We start from the raw sequence: 16,599 nt of genomic DNA on the forward strand, positions 1-16,599 counted from the left end.
CCTAATGACCACAACAGCCAGCTGGGCCAGGCATCTGAGTCTATCATGTAGGTGGCAGGAACCCAGGTCTTTGGGCCATCATTTGCTGACTCCCAGGTTACATTAGCAAGAAGCTAGACCAAAAGCCAGGACTTGAACCGGCACTCTGATATGGGATGACGCATCCCAAGCGGCAGCTTAACCCACTGCACTGTAATGCCCATTCCTTTTATGTGTTTTTGCTTCTTCATTGTCATGGTGCCAGCTGAGGTCGTCAATACATTGAAACTAGATTGACAGGGTGGGAACAGATTGTTCTGCCATTCCTCTATTTTGAGTTGTACATCAAAGCTGGGACTGATCACTGCAAACTTGTTTAACCTTCTTGTGAGGTGGACAACACTTCCAGCTCTGTGATAATGAGTGATTTCAAATTTGCCAAGATCAGGGCCAGTGCTGTGGTGTAGTGGGTAAAGCCACTGCCTACAGTGCTGGCATCCCATATGGGCGCCACTTTGAGTCCCTGCTGCTCCACTTCCCATCCAGCTCTCTGCTATGGCTTGGGAAAGCAGTAGAGGATAGCCCAAGTGCTGGTTTACCTGTACCCATGTGTGAGACCTAGAGCAAACTCCTGCTGCTAGCTTAGGATAGGCACAGCTCTGGCTGTTGGCGGCCATCTGGAGCGTGAACCAGTGGATGGAAGACATCTCTTTCCCTGCCTCTGCCTCTCTGTGACTTTGCATTTCAAATAAATAAGTAAATCTTTAAAAAAAGAATATTCATCAAGGTCACTATGCTTCATTATAACACTTGGAAACCTGACAGTGACTTTGGAGCATGGCCTAATAAAAATCTGGCATTTGCCTCTCATTTTTGCAGTGTTGATGCTCTTGAGAGCATTAGTCAGGACATTTGTGTGCACTGTTGTGGTGGCACAGAAACATGGTGGTTTTGGTGTCCTATCCAAGGGAGCTTTGCCTTTCCCAAGGTTATGAGTGTATTTCCTATATTGAATAAAATTTGCAATTGGTTAAGCAGTTGATTTTCTCAACGAAGAATATGAATTATTATCTGAGTATAAATATAAATGCGAGTTTGACTTTTTGGTTAGACTAGCTGTAACCTTTAGGTAGTTCTAATAAAACTAACTTTTAGTAACTGTGTTGAACCTTAACTATTTAGTAAAGGATGTTTCAAGTTACAAAATGGGCATGTTTCATTTATGAAACTTTTTTCCACTTTATTTTTAGATATTTAATTAACTTTCAGTTCATCATATCTTAATAAGCACTGTTTGAAATCCAGACTGACTTGTTTGAAAGGATATACTTAAACTGTTTTGTCATAAGGCAATTAAAAGGCCCATTACAGATTGCAGTTACACTGAGGAACCAGTTAGATTTTTTTAGGTCAATGTGGATAGTAGAACTAGAAACTGAAAACTACTGTTCCAAAATCAGGAGGCTCTCTGAAACTTAAGCTTGTCATTTCCTCTTGCTATTGACAGATTTAAGAAATAGACAGGACCAACCAAATCTTTAGGCTGGTCCATTTTGGAATGGTTGTTTTTTTTCTGTTAAATGCCTTATCTTCAGTTTGGTTGTTAAACCAGGTTTAAAAATGAGCTAAAAGAAATTTTGGATAATTCTTTTTTTAAAAGCTTTATGTATTTATTTATTTGAAATGCAGAGTTACAGAGAGGCAGAGGAGAGGCAGAGGCTGGGAGAGAAAGAAGGGTCTTCCATCTGCTGTTCACCCTTCAATTGGTTGCAATGGCCGGAGCTGGGCCAATCCGAAGCCAGGGTCCTGAAGCTTCTTCTGGTTTTCTACGTGGGTGCAGGGCCCAAGGCCATAGCAGAGAGCTGGATTGGAAGGAGAGCAGCCGGGACTCAAATCAGCAATGATATGTAATGCCAGCACTGCAGGTGGCAGCTTAACCTGCTATGCCTTAATAGCATTTTCCATGAAATTAAAAATATATTTTTATTTCAGAAGGCAGTCAGAAAAAGAAACAGAGATCTTCCATCTACTGATTAGCTATCCAAAAGCTTTCAAAAAGCTGGAGCTGGCCATACAGAGCCCAGAATTCAATCATGTGGGTGGCAGAGACCCAAGTACTTCATTCATTTGCTGCCTCCCAGAATGTGCTTTAGTAGGAGGCTGGAAATGGAAGTGGAGCTGCACTCTGACTTGGGATTCATGTGTCCCAAGCAGGATATTGGCATCTGGGCCCAATGCCCACCTTTAGTTTTAGCCTTTAAATCTGTCAGATAATCATGGAATTTGACGGGATTTTTCTTGGTAGGTTTTGTGTGTGTTGTGTATGTGTATATATACATTAAGTGTGTAGCTCAGTGTTTTCCTTATATTTTGTATCAGATATTCAAATTGTTGATATTAGGGAATTTTTCTCACCTATATTTTCTACCCACAGTGCTCATTTCCAGCTATCTTTTTCTTTTCACTTTACTTTTGTGTCTAGAGTACACTTCCCTGATTTTACATTTCAACATATCTGTAATACTACTGTTAGTATTTTTTAGGGCCGGTGTTGTAGCATAGTGGGTTGAGTGCTGGCATCCCATATGGGCATCGGTTTGAGTCCCAGCTGCTGCACTTTTAATCCAGCTCCCTGCTGGTAGCCTGGGAAAAGCAGTGAAGGATGACCCAAGAATTTGGGCTCCTGCCACCCATGTGGGAGACCTGGAAGAAGCTCCTGGCTGCTGACTTTGGCTTGGCCCAGCTCTGTCCATTGTGGCCATCTGGGGAATAAATCAGCAGATGAAGGATCTCTCTGGCTCTCCCTTTCTGTAATTCTTTCAAATCAATATATAAAGCTTTAAGAACAAATTAAAAAAAATCTATTTGAATGGTATGATGATAGAGGGAGGGAGAGATAAAGAGAGATCTTTCATCTATTGGTTCATTTCCCAAATGGCTTCAATAGCTGGGGCTCCAGAAACTCCATCTGAGTCTGCCATGTGGGTGGAAGGAGCCCAAATATTTTAGACTATGTATAGGAAGTGTATTTGCGTCTGTGTCTTTATTGTTTTTCACATATATTGTAATATTCTGTACACTGTGTGCTTTGCTTTTTACACTTAATGTATCTTGCAGTTCCTAATTAAAACTACCTCCTTCATAAAATTCTATGAGTATTTTATGATTTACTGTCACTGGACCTCTATTTACAGATGTTGGGTCATTTCTAGTTTTTTGTTTTTATTTTTTTATTTTTTGACAGGCAGAGTGTACAGTGAGAGAGAGAGACAGAGAGAAAGGTCTTCCTTTGCCGTTGGTTCACCCTCCAATTGCCGCCGTGGCAGCGCTGCGGCTGGTGCACCGCGCTGATCCGATGGCAGGAGCCAGGTACCTATCCTGGTCTCCCATGGGGTGCAGGGCCCAAGGACTTGGGCCATCCTCCACTGCACTCCCTGGCCACAGCAGAGAGCTGGCCTGGAAGAGGGGCAACCGGGACAGAATCCGGCGCCCCGACTGGGACTAGAACCCGGTGTGCTGGCGCCGCAAGGCGGTAGATTAGCCTAGTGAGCCGCGGCGCCGGCTTAGTTTTTTGTTATTACTGGCTGCTCCATTGAGTAACTTGATGCATAAGTTGTATATGAGTATGTAGCAATATGTGAAAGTGAAATTGCTTGGCCAGACATGAGCGTTATCAGTGTATAATATGACTGTCTCATACCTCATCAGCACTTGAACTAATTTTTTTTAAAGATTTATTTTATTTATTTGAAAGGCAGTGTTAGAGAAGGAGAGATAGAGGTATCTTTCATCTGCTGGTTCACTCAAATGGCCACAGTGGGTGGAGCTGTGTCAGGCCAAAGCTAGGAACCTGGAACTTCATCCATGTCTTCCATGAGGGTGGCAGGAGCCTAGATACTTGGGCCATCCTCCACTGCTTTCCCAGACATGTTAATAGGGAGCTGAATGGAAAGTGGAATAGCTGAAACTCGAACCAGTGTTCATGGGATGCCAGCATTGCAAGCAGTAGTAATTTAACCCACTATGCCTTAACACTGGCCCCCAAAATTTTTACTTTTTTGAGTGATGTTGCTTCTCAGTAAGTGAGGAGGAGTCATTCCTCAGTATGAGTGACAGGGAATTTAAAATTTATTTGTCCCTTTTGGTAATTTTCATGTTAGACATTTTTAATGCAGTAAAAATGTTATGCAGCTTGTTGCATGTTAATTATGCAAGGTAGATTCTAAGAAGCAGTCAAAGTCCTGATCAGTGTAGGTCAAAAGGTCAGGTTTTAGTATAAAAATAGTAGACTTGTCGGCCGGTGCTGAGGCTCAATAGGCTAATCCTCGGCCTAGCAGCGAGGTTCTAGTCCCGGTCGGGGCGCCGGATTCTGTCCCGGTTGCTCCTCTTTCAGGCCTGCTCTCTGCTATGGCCTGGGAGTGCAGTGGAGGATGGTCCAGGTCCTTGGGCCCTGCACTCCATGGGAGACCAGGAGAAGTACCTGGCTCCTGCCTTTGGATCAGCGTGGTGCTCTGGCCGCAGCGCGCCAGCGGTGGCGGCCATTGGAGGGTGAACCAACGGCAAAGGAAGACCTTTCTCTCTGTCTCTCTCTCTCTCACTGTCCACTCTGCCTGTAAAAAAAAAAAAAAAAAAAAAAAAAAAGTAGACTTGTAAAAAAAATTTGTCTGTCTTCTACCTTTGGTTATTATAAATAACCTTACAAGTCCAGATAAAAATTGGACAGTCAAAAACTGTAAAAGGTTTATTTGAGAGGTAGAGACAGAGACTGAAACAGATATCCCAGTCTTTATCTTAATTGGTAGGCCAAACACCTGCCCACCAGTTCCTTTTTTACTAACACCTTTTGTTAAATTTTTTTTTTTTTTTTTTTTTGACAGGCAGAGTGGACAGTGAGAGAGAGAGACAGAGAGAAAGGTCTTCCTTTGCCGTTGGTTCACCCTCCAATGGCTGCCGCGGCCGGCGCGCTGCGGCCGGCGCACCGCGCTGATCAGATGGCAGGAGCCAGGAGTCAGGTGCTTTTCCTGGTCTCCCATGGGGTGCAGGGCCCAAGCACCCGGGCCATCCTCCACTGCACTCCATGGTCACAGCAGAGAGCTGGCCTGGAAGAGGGGCAACTGGGACAGAATCCAGCGCCCCGACTGGGACTAGAACCTGGTGTGCCGGCGCCGCTAGGCGGAGGATTAGCCTAGTGAGCCGCGGCGCCGGCCCTGTTAAATTTTTTTAAAATCAAACTGTAAGTTGTTGACCGAATTGTTTTCTTGCTTCTTACCCCTTCTTTGCATTGCAGAAGGTTTTAATCCACATATCTGGCCTCATTCACTATTATTCACCTTAGTGGTTTTTATACTTTTAGATCCTTTGGGAATCTGACGCAGACTGAATATTTTGTATCTAGAAAAAGTACAGGCCTGTGCTGTGACGCAGTGTGTTAAAGCCCCAGCCTGCAGTACCGGCATCCCACATGAGCACCAGTTCAAGTCCCGGCTGAACCACTTCCAACCCAGCTATTTGCTATGGCCTGGGAAAGGAGTAAAAGATGTCCCAAGTCCTTGGGCCCCTGCACCCTCGTGGGAGACCTGGAAGAAGCTCCTGGCTTCAGATCAGTACAGCTCTGGCCATTGCAGCCAAATGGGGAGTGAAACAAGTGGATGGAAGACCTGTCTCTCTGCCTTGCCTCTTTGAAACTCTCTCAAATGAATAAAATGAATCTTAAAAGAAAAAGTAGAAGTATCCATACTAGAATGCTGCATGCAGCTTTGGGATGGGAGATGTGATTGAACTTCTTTTGCCATCCGTGTATCCATAGACTCCAGTTAAGGCTTCCTGCTTTGCATTTTAGGATCCAGCTTCAAAGTATGAATTCAAGTTTCCAGTTTCTTCCCCTGCTGTTGTTTATTTTTCCTACTCTGTGAATTGTTTTTTCTTAAAATCTTTTTTTTTTCTTTTTCTCCCATGGCTCACTTGGTTAATCCTCTGCCTGCAGTGCTGGCATTCCATATGGGCACCAGATTCTAGTCCCGGTTGCTCCTCTTCCAGTCTAGCTCTCTGCTGTGGCCCGGAGGGCAGTGCGAGGATGGCCCAAGTGCTCGCGCCCCTGCACCCACATGGGAGACCAGGAAGAAGCACCCGGCTCCTGACTTCGGATCGGCGTAGCTCTGACCGTAGCAGTCATTTTGGGGGGTGAACCAACGGAAGGAAGACCTTTCTGTCTGTCTCTCTCACTGTCTAACTCTGTCAAATAAATTAATAAAAAAAAGTTTTTTTCTTAAAAAATTATTTATTTGAATAAGTGACAGAAGGAGACAGAGCTCTACCATCTGTTGGTTCTCTCTCTAGATGACTGCAGTAGCTGGGGTTGGGCCAGGCTGAAGTCAAGAGCCAGGAACTTTTTGTAGATTTCCCACATGGATGCTAGGGATCCAAGTACTTGAGTTGTAGTCCGTTGCTTTCCAGGTGTTTTAGCAGGAAGTTGGATCTGGAATAGAGTAGCTGGGACTTGAACTGGCGCTTTGATATAGTATGCTGGTGTTGCAAGCTGCAGCTTAACCCACTGTGCCAAAAAAGCCTGCCCCAGAACATTTTAAAATGCAGAAAAACGGGGCTGTCGTTGTGGCACAGGGAGTTAAGCCATTTGCTGCTTATGACAATGGCATCTCTGCCAGTTCCAGCCCCAGCTGCTCTGCTTCCAGTCCAGTTCCCTGCTAGTGCACTTGGGAAAGTGGCTGAGGATGGCTCAAGTACTTGGGCCCCTACCACCCATATGGGACACTCGGATGGAGTTAATTGGTTCATGGCTGCAGCCTGGCTGGCCTAGCCCTGGCTGTTATATCTAATTGCATTAGCTAGCTGGTGGAAGATCCACTGCTCCTCACTTACCCTCGCCTGCCACCATTGTTTCTCCCTCTGTCTCTGCTTCTCTACCTTCTAAATAAATAAATAGGCCTTTAAAAAAAAAAAAAAAAAAAAAAACTTGGCCGGCGCCACGGCTCACTAGGCTAATCCTCCGCCTAGCGGCACTGGCACACCGGGTTCTAGTCCCGGTTGGGGCGCCGGATTCTGTCCCAGTTGCCCCTCTTCCAGGCCAGCTCTCTGCTGTGGCCAGGGAGTGCAGTGGAGGATGGCCCAGGTGCTTGGGCCCTGCACCCCATGGGAGACCAGGAAAAGCACCTGGCTCCTGGCTCCTGCCATCGGATCAGCGCGGTGCGCCGGCCGCGGCGGCCATTGGAGGGTGAACCAACGGCAAGGGAAGACCTTTCTCTCTGTCTCTCTCTCTCACTGTCCACTCTGCCTGTCAAACAAAACAAAACAAAACAAAACAAAACAAAACAAAAAAAAACTGACAACAGATAACGCTACTCCTACCTCCTTATAAAAATGTTATCTATATTTGCTTTGGACAACTTAGAGAAACCCCAGGTATGAAGAAGATAAAAAGATTTTACCGTAATTTCATGTTGAGCTTTTTCATGTGTTCCTTCCATTTTTTGCCTTTTACACATACGTATACATTACTTTTAAAATAATCAGTTATCATGTACTTTCCATGTAACATTAGATCATATACAGCTTGTTGAAAAACTTTTCATTTTCATGAAATTTTATGATATGGATATGCTGAAGTTGTTTTCCTATAGTTGCTTATTTATACCTGTGAACTGAAATGAAGGACCCTTTTGCAGAATAGAATTTTTTAGGTTGCCTACATTGATCTCTAATGACCTGTTAAATTATAAGTTATATTTTTGTTTATTTATTTGAAAGGCAGAGAGTTACAGAGAGAAGGCAAGACAGATCTTTCATCTGCTAGTTCACTCCCCAAATGGCTGTAAAAGACTGTAAATGCTGGCGTTGCAGGCGATAGCATTACCCACTACTTCACAATGGCGGCCTCAAATCACAGGTTTTCAGTTCTGCATATATTTCAATGACATAATATTTATTTTAAAGTCACCATAAGTGACATGTCAATTGCATAATTTATCTTTATATTTTGTCATATATATATATATAGAGAGAGAGAGTGATGGGACATAGCTTGATTAAATCATTGGATGTTTCTGAATTTTATACATATTCAAAGGCACTTCTGAAAAGTCACAGCTACTTGTAACATGGCTTAAAAATAGCAAAAATTTGAGATCGATTTTGTAGTGCACCAGGTTAACCTGCAGGTTGGGATACCTCTGTCCCATATTGGAGTGCTGCTTCAAGTCAAGTCCTGGCTACTCTGCTTCCTATCTGGCTTCTTGCTACTTCATCCTGGGTGGCAGCAGATGATGGCTCGAGTGCTTTGGGCCTCTGCCGACTTTGTGGGAGGCTGGATGGAGTTCTGGCTCCTGGCTTCAGCTTGGCTGTTGTGGGCATCTGGGGAGTGAATCAGAAGATGGGAGATCAGTAGATTGAGCTCTCTTTCCCTCTCTTCTCCCCCACCCTGTCCCTCCCTCTGTCATTCTGCCTTTCAAGTAGATGAAAAATAAATTTTAAAAATAGCAGAAATTGGGAGTGGGCATTTAGTGGCGTGGTTAAGATGGCATGGAGCCGGCGCCGCGGCTCAATAGGCTAATCCTCTGCCTCGCGGCACCGGCACACCAGGTTCTAGTCCTGGTTGGGCGCCGGATTCTGTCCTGGTTGCCCCTCTTCCAGGCCAGCTCTCTACTGTGGTCCAGGTGTGCAGTGGAGGATGGCCCAAGTGCTTGGGCCCTGCATCCCATGGGAGACCAGGAGAAGCACCTGGCTCCTGCCTTCGGATCAGTGCAGTGTGCCAGCCGCAGCGCACCGGCTGCGGCGGCCATTGGAGGGTGAACCAACGGCAAAAGGTAGACCCTTCTCTCTCTCTCTCTCTCTCTCTCTCTCTCTCTCACTCTCTCTCTCTCTCTCTCTCTCTCTCTCACTCTCACTGTCCACTCTGCCTGTCAGAAAAAAAAAAAAAAAAAAAGGCATGGAATACCCACATTCCATGTTAGAGTGTCCTGGTTTGAGTACCAGTCTCTGCCTCAGATCCAGCTTGCTGCTAATGTGCACCATAGGAAGCAGCAGCTAATAACTCAAGTGTTTGAGTCTCTGCCACCCATGTTGGAGATCTGTATTGGGTTCCAAGCTCCTGGCTTTGGTGTTGCACAGATCTGGCTGTTGTGAGAATATGGGGAGTGAACCAGTAGGTGGAAGATTTCTGTTTCTGTGTCTTAACTCTGCCTTTCAAATATATAAAATATAAATAAATACATCTTAAAAATAGCAGAAATTATCCAGCACCACTATATTAAGTATATGTCCAAAATAAATAAGTGTGTCAAATATCTGAGCTTGAATGTTTATCGCAGCACTATGTACAGTAATCAAGATATTTAACCAGCTTAGTTGTCCACCGGTGCGTGAATGGATAAAGAAAATGTGACATATATACATAATAAAGTATTATTCAAAATATGAAATTTTGTCACTTGCTACTACATGGATGGAACTGGAGGACGTTAAGTGACATAAAATAGGCACAGAAAGACAAATATTACATGTTTTTATATGTGGAAACTACATTGATCTCATGGAAATAAACAATGGAATAGTGGTTATCAGAGCCTGGGAATGGTGTGGGGGTTAAAGAGAAAGGATGGTTGCTGGGTACGAGAATGCAGCTGGATGGGAAGAGTAACATCTAATGTTCTATAGCAAGGTCAGGTAACCATGGTTGCAGTAGTTAATTTTTTTTTAAACCTAGCTGGCAGGATTTTGAATGTTTCCAGCACAAATAAATATTATTATTATTATTTTATTATTATTATTATTGACAGGCAGAGTTAGAAAGTGAGAGAGAGAGAGAAAGGCCTTCCTTTTTCTGTTGGTTCACTCCTCAAGTGGCCGCCATGGCTGGTGTGTTGCAGCCAGCGCGCTGCGCTGATCCAAAGCCAGGAGCCAGGTGCTTCCTCCTGGTCTCCCATGTGGGTGCAGGGCCCTTGGGCCATCCTCCACTGCCCTTCCGGGCCACAGCAGAGAGCTAGACTGGAAGAGGAGCAACTGGGACAGAATCCGGCGCCCCAACTGGGACTAGAACCTGGGGTGCCGGCGCCACAGGTGGAGGATTAACCTAGTTAGCTGTAGCGCTGGCCAACAAATAAATTATGATACTCTAGTTGTCCTGATCTGACCATTACACACTATATTCTTATTGAAATGTCACACTGTACCCAATAAATATGTATCATTTCTATGTGTCAATTAAAAATAAAAAGCCAAGGTTTTCTTGAAAGTCAAATAAAAGATTGTAAGTATATATTTACAAATTTTATGTGTTAAATGGTATTAAAGATCCTAAATCTTGTTCCCCCACTCTTGAGGTTGAAGAAACAAAGACCTAGTGATCACAGTTTTCTCTAGGATAGGAAAGTAATAGAGCCTCAAGTTCATGGTTATTTGCCCTCCATAGTTGCTCCCCATTCTGCACCCTAGTACCTAAAATAGTGGTAATGACTGTTTTTGTTCTGTTTCTTGAATTTGCTTCTGAGATGTGGCTTGAAGAAGGGATTCTGTTGCTGAAAGAGATTGCAAAAGACTGGAGAGGGGCAGATGTTTGGCTTAGTGGTTGACATGCCTGGTAAGACACCTATGTCCCACATTAGAGAGCTTGGATTTGATGTCTACCTTCAGCTCCTGATTCCAGCTTCCTGCTGATTCAGACCCTGGAAAGAGGGGATGGCTTAAGTAATTGACTCCTACCACCACCATGAGAAATCTGGATTGAGTTCCCAATTCCCATCTTTGGTCTTGACCCAGCCTTGGTTGTTGTGGGCATGTGGGGAATGAACCAGCAGGAATGTCTCCCTGTCTTATGCTGTCCTATCCAGTTCTATTATTTTTTTCTTGTAAAATAGAAAGTACTGCCAACTCTAGTTAATTCTTGATATTCACAGTACTTAGGTTCTGTGAAATCTTCATAAACACTGAATTTTTTTTTTAATTTTATTTTACTTATTTGAAAGGCAAAATTGGAGACACAGAGAGAGAGAGAGCTCTTCCATCTGCTGGTTTACTCCCCAAATGGCTGCAATGGCTGGGACTGGACCACGCTGAAGCCAGGAGCTTCTTCCAGGTCTCCCACACGGGTTCAAGAGCCCAAGCACTAGAATCATCCTTCACTGCTTTCCCAGGCTCATTAGTAGGGAGTTGGATTGGAAGTACAGCAGCTAGGACTCAAACGAGTGCCCATACTGGCACTACAAGCAGCGGTTTAACCGCCATACCACAGCACCTGCTGCTGAATTAACAAATATTGAACTATTAGTCTTAAGGGAAATACAGGGTAAGATTGCTGTAGGTCTTTGGTGATTGTAATTTTGTGAGCTGATCAATAGAAAATCTTGTTTTGTGTGTGTTTCTATTTTAGAAATATTTATTTATATATTTGAAAGGCAGAGTGACAGATTTTCTGCAGTTTACTATCCTGATGGCTCCAACAGGTAGGATTTGGCCAGGAACTCTTTCCAGTCTCCCACAGGGTTGGCAAGAACTTGAGTACTTGAGCCATCTTCTGCTGCTTCCCTGGAACATTAGCAGGTATCTGGATTGGAAGTGGAGTAGCCAGACTCGGATCAGTACTCCAGTGTGGGGTGGAGTGTTTCAAGCTGTGGCTTAGCTCACAGCACCACAGGGCCTACCCCTGTGTTTCTATTTAAAGGCATATAAAGTTGATCTGCTAGAACTTAACTCATAGCCAACATTTTTTATTTTTTTAGTTTTTTTTTTTAAAGATTTTATTTATTTGAGAGGTAGAGTTACAGACAGTTAGAGGGAGAGACAGAGAGAAAGGTCTTCTTGTGCTGGTTCACGCCCCAGATGGCTGCAATGGCTGGAGCTGTGCTGATCTGAAGCCAGGAGCCAGGAGCTTCTTCTGGGTATCCCAAGAGGGTACAGGGGCCCAAGAACTTGGCCATTTCCTACTGCTTTTTCAGGCTATAGCAGAGAGCTGGATTGGAAGTGGAGCAATTGGGTCTTGAACTGGTGCAGGTATGGGATGCCAGTGCTTCAGACAGAGGATTAACCTGTACCACAGCACCGGCCCCACCATCTTTTATTTTTAATAAAACACCTTATTCGGGTTTTCTCTTTTTGATTTTTTAAAACTTTATTTATTGGAAAGAGTGATCTTGGATCCACTGGTTCATTCGCCAAATGGCCGAAACAGGGCTTCACAAAGCTGAACCGGAGCTGGAACTCCATGTGGGTCTTGCACAAAAGGTAGTTGAGGCCTTCCCAGGTGCATCACCAGGGAGCTGGATCAGAAGCTGTGTAGCTGGAGCTAGAACTGGCCCTTCAAAATGGAATGCTGGCTTTGCAAGCAGTGACTTATCTGTTGTGCCACAGCACTTCCTACAGCCAATAGTACTTAAAAAATTGAGAGAACTCCTGATTCATTTCTCAAATGTTAGGAGCTAGGAACTTAATCTAGGTTTTGCATGTGGGTTGTAGGTACCAGACTGTTTGAGCCATCACCTGCTGCCTCACACGAAGCTGAAAACAGAAGCAGAGCCACAGCTAAAACCTGGGCACTCCCAGGTATTTCCATATGGGACATGCATATCCCTAGTGACAACTTAATGGCTGTACCACAGGCCCTCTTCCCACCTTTTTTTTTTTTTAATTCCTTTTTTAAAATTTTATTTATTTATTTATTTTAAATTCAGGATTCCATCATAACCTAGACTAGTTAATTTTCTTCTCCTGTATTATTCTAGTTGAAATTTCTAAACCAGTTGTCTCAGAATGTCCTGTACATTTTTGTATGCTGTAACTTTGATTTTACTGTCTCACTATATTGTTTTAAACTAGAGATTGCTGAGATGCGTTAACTAAATTGTCTCATTTTCATGTACTTCTCCCAGACAAGTATAACTGTCCTAGTGATTGGAACCATCAGTGTATCTGAACCTTTGGCATGAAAAGTTCTCATTATAGGGGAGGGTGGGAGTGGGCATTTGGCACAACAGATGGGATATTCCTTAGAGTGCCAACATCCTATATTTGAGTGCTTCTTGCTGGGGGAATGAACCAGTAGATGGATTATCTCTGTCTGTGTCTCTACTTTTCAAATAAATAAAAATTTAAAAATCTGATAATTTACAAATCCTGCACAGATTCCATGCTCAATCAGTCTCTAGGTTAGTGTCATACAGTTTGGGAGCAGACAGTACTTCTGAGGTACATGTGAAAGGGTATCCATCCTTTAGGCAGATGTATTTTTTTTTTTGGATTTTTATTTTTATTTTATTTTTAAAATTTTTATTTTATTTTATTTTTTTTCTTCCTATTTTATTTATTTTTTATTTAGTAAATATAAATTTCCAAAGTACAGTTTATGGATTACAATGGCTTTCCCGCCCCCTTCCCCAATTTCCCTCCCACTCGCACCCCTTCCATCTCCTGCTTCCTCTTCCATTCCATTCACATCAAGATTCATTTTCAATTTTCTTTATATACAGAAGATTGATTTAGTATATATTAAGTAAAGATTTCATCACTTTGCACCCACACAGAAACACAAAGTGTAAATATTGTTTCAGTACTAGTTATAGCATTACTTCACATTGGACAACACATTAAGGACAGATCCCACATGAAAAGTAAGTACACAGTGACTCCTGTTGTTGACGTAACAATTTGACACTCTTGTTTATGGCGTCAGTAATCTCCCTAGGCTCTAGTCATGAGTTGCCAAGGCTATGGAAGCCTTTTGGGTTCGCTGACTTCAATCTTATTCCGACAGGGTCATAGTCAAAGTGGAAGTTCTCTCCTCCCTTCAGAGAAAGGTACCTCCTTCTTCTATGGCCCCGTTCTTTCCACTGGGATCTCACTCGCAGAGATCTTTCATTTAGGTCTTCTTTTTTTTTTTTTTTTTCCAGAGTGTCTTGGCTTTCCATGCCTAAAATACTCTCATGGGCTCTTCAGCCAGATCCAAATGCCTTAAGGGCTGATTCTGAGGCCAGAGTGCTATTTAGGACATCTGCCCTTCTATGAGTCTGCTGTGTATCCCGCTTCCCATGATGGATCGTTCTCTCCCTTTTTTATTCTATCAGGTAGTATTAGCAGACACTAGTCTTGTTTGTGTGATCCCTTTGACTCTTAGACCTATCAGTGTGATCAATTGTGAACTGAAATTGATCACTTGGACTAGTGAGATGGCATTGGTACATGCCACCTTGATGGGATTGTATTGGAATCCCTTGGCACGTTTCTAACTCCACCATTTGGGGCAAGTCAGCTTGAGCATGTCCCAAATTGTACACCTCCTCCCTCTCTTATTCCCACTCATATTTAACAGGGATCACTTTTCAGTTAAAATTTAAACACCTAAGAATAATTGTGTGTTAATTACAGAGTTCAACCAATAGTACTAGAACAAAACAAAAAAAATACTAAAATGGATAAAGTATTACATTGTACATCAACAGTCAAGACAAGAGCTGATCACAAAATATATTTATAAAGAAATCAGAAGCACAACACTACTTATTTGCTGGAATAGTACATTTTGTTTTCCCTGTTTTTTTTTTTTTTTTTTTTTTTTTTTTTTTTTTTTTTTAATCAACATTCACCAGAGCTGTAGGAAATTAAATTGAACCTTTAAAAGGTATCACATATGGACATGGTTGGGATTATAGACAATAAACTCATTGTAGTTGAGAGTATAACCCTCTGGATTCAGAATTCCTGTGTCACTTGCTGATCCTAATGACACTGTACTCCTACTCAGGGTGATGGGAGCCATCTTGCCTAGTCCCTTGGTGCTGTGTTTGCCCTGAAGTAATCCTGCTTTAGGATTGGCCTCTAGTAATTCATTACAGTGCCTGAGAGCTACCTCCAATAAGAGCAGCAGTCCTATATCCTTTAGGCGAGAGGCAAAGCAGTAATTGGCGCTTTTGGAAGACATGTCAGCAAAGTAGATTTCCTTTTCCAAACATGTAAGCTGTGATGGGAGCTTCAGGAGGGGCAGTTCGAAGCCCATGGCTCAGGATTCCTATCTAGTTATTCAGCCTGGAACCATGCCACAGCAGCGTCCTGTTATGAAGGTCCTCTCTGAAGACTTCTTTCTCACCCTCCTTCTCTACTTCAAAAACATCCAGCAAGGTCATGGTATAGTCATTGTGTGTAGGAGCATGGGTAGACTGTAGGTACTGAGAAATCACTTTGAACTCATAACTTTCATGCTCTAGATGGTGCAAGGAACAATGTAGGTTTTTATAGTGTTGGTCCAATGAGGCAGATGAATTTCTTATTTAAAATAAACTTTAATTAAAAATATCTCAAATTTACTTGGGGCCGGTGCTGTAGCACAGTAGGTTAATCCTCCGGCTGCGGCACCAGCATCCCATATGGGCACCGGTTCTAGTCCTGGCTGCCCCTCCTCCGATCCAGCTCTCTGCTATGGCCTGGGAAAGCAGTAGTAATTGGCCCAAGTCCTTGGGCCCCTGCACCCGCGTGGGGAAACCCGGAAGAAGCTCCTGGCTCCTGGCTTTGGATCGGTGCAGCTCCAGCCGTTGTGGCCATTTGGGGAGTGAACCAGCGGATGAAAGACCTTTCTCTCTGTCTCTCCCTCTCACTGTAACTCTGCCTCTCAAATAAATAAATAAATAAAAAATCTCTAATACACTAAAGATACTTAACACCTTATTTTGTACTTTTAAAAAATATTTATGTTGAAGCTGATTGTAGTTCTCTAGAAATATTATCTTGGGCTGAATCTCTGTTTGGAAGGACCTTTATCACATATGGGATAAATGCTGTTTTTCACTTTACAGAACTTCCAACTAAAACTGCCCTGTATTTTTGGTTGAAAACTTAACCCGATATAGAATTAGCAACTGAATTTATATTCTTGTCAATTATGAATTTATCTAGTCTTGAAGAAAGATAATGTTGGAATCCCTATTGTGTTAGAATTATTATACTATATCCTGGAATGGACAAACTTTTTTTTTTTTAAGATTTATTTATTTTTATTTGAAGGGCTGAGTTATGGAGGCAGAGGCAGGAGAGGTCTCCCATCCGCTGGTTCACTCCTCAAATGGCTTCAACAGCTAGAGCTGGGTCGATCTGAAGCCAGGAGCCTGGAGCTTCTTCCAGGTCTCCCACATGAGTGCAGGGGCCCAAGAACTTGGGCCATTTTGAAATGTTTTCCCAGGCGATAGCAGAGAGCTGGATCAGACGTGGAGCAGCCAGGACTCGAACTGAGCCCATGTGGGATGCTGGCACTTCAGGCAGCAGATTTACCTGACACAGTGTCAGCCCCCAAACTAGTTTCTTTTTTCTTTTTTAACTTGGAAGTATGAATTTATTTTTATTAGGATGCAAGGATGAATGATACATTAGCATTTTGGTGATAAAGAATCCATGCGGGCCGGCGCCGCGGCTCACTAGGCTGATCCTCCACCTAGCAGCGCTGGCACACCGGGTTCTAGTCCTGGTCGGGGTGCCGGATTCTTTCCCGGTTGCCCCTCTTCCAGGCCAGCTCTCTGCTGTGGCCAGGGAGTGCAGTGGAGGATGGCCCAAGTGCTTGGGCCCTGCACCCCATGGGAGACCAGGATAAGTACCTGGCTCCTGCCATCGGATCAGGATCAGCGCGGTGCGCCAGCT

At 43.5% G+C, this 16,599-nt stretch overlaps 1 protein-coding gene across 8 annotated transcripts in view; it reads left to right on the forward strand.

The window, feature by feature from the left end:
* The window catches only part of WDR33 (WD repeat domain 33), a 116,923-nt gene that overhangs the window by 13,572 nt on the left and 86,752 nt on the right, over positions 1 to 16,599 (forward strand). The gene's annotated exons all lie outside the window — the stretch shown is intronic.

The sequence above is a fragment of the Oryctolagus cuniculus genome, chromosome 3 (assembly GCF_051225735.1).
Source record: "Oryctolagus cuniculus isolate XC-2025 breed Fujian yellow rabbit chromosome 3, ASM5122573v1, whole genome shotgun sequence".
Taxonomy (NCBI): domain Eukaryota; kingdom Metazoa; phylum Chordata; class Mammalia; order Lagomorpha; family Leporidae; genus Oryctolagus; species Oryctolagus cuniculus.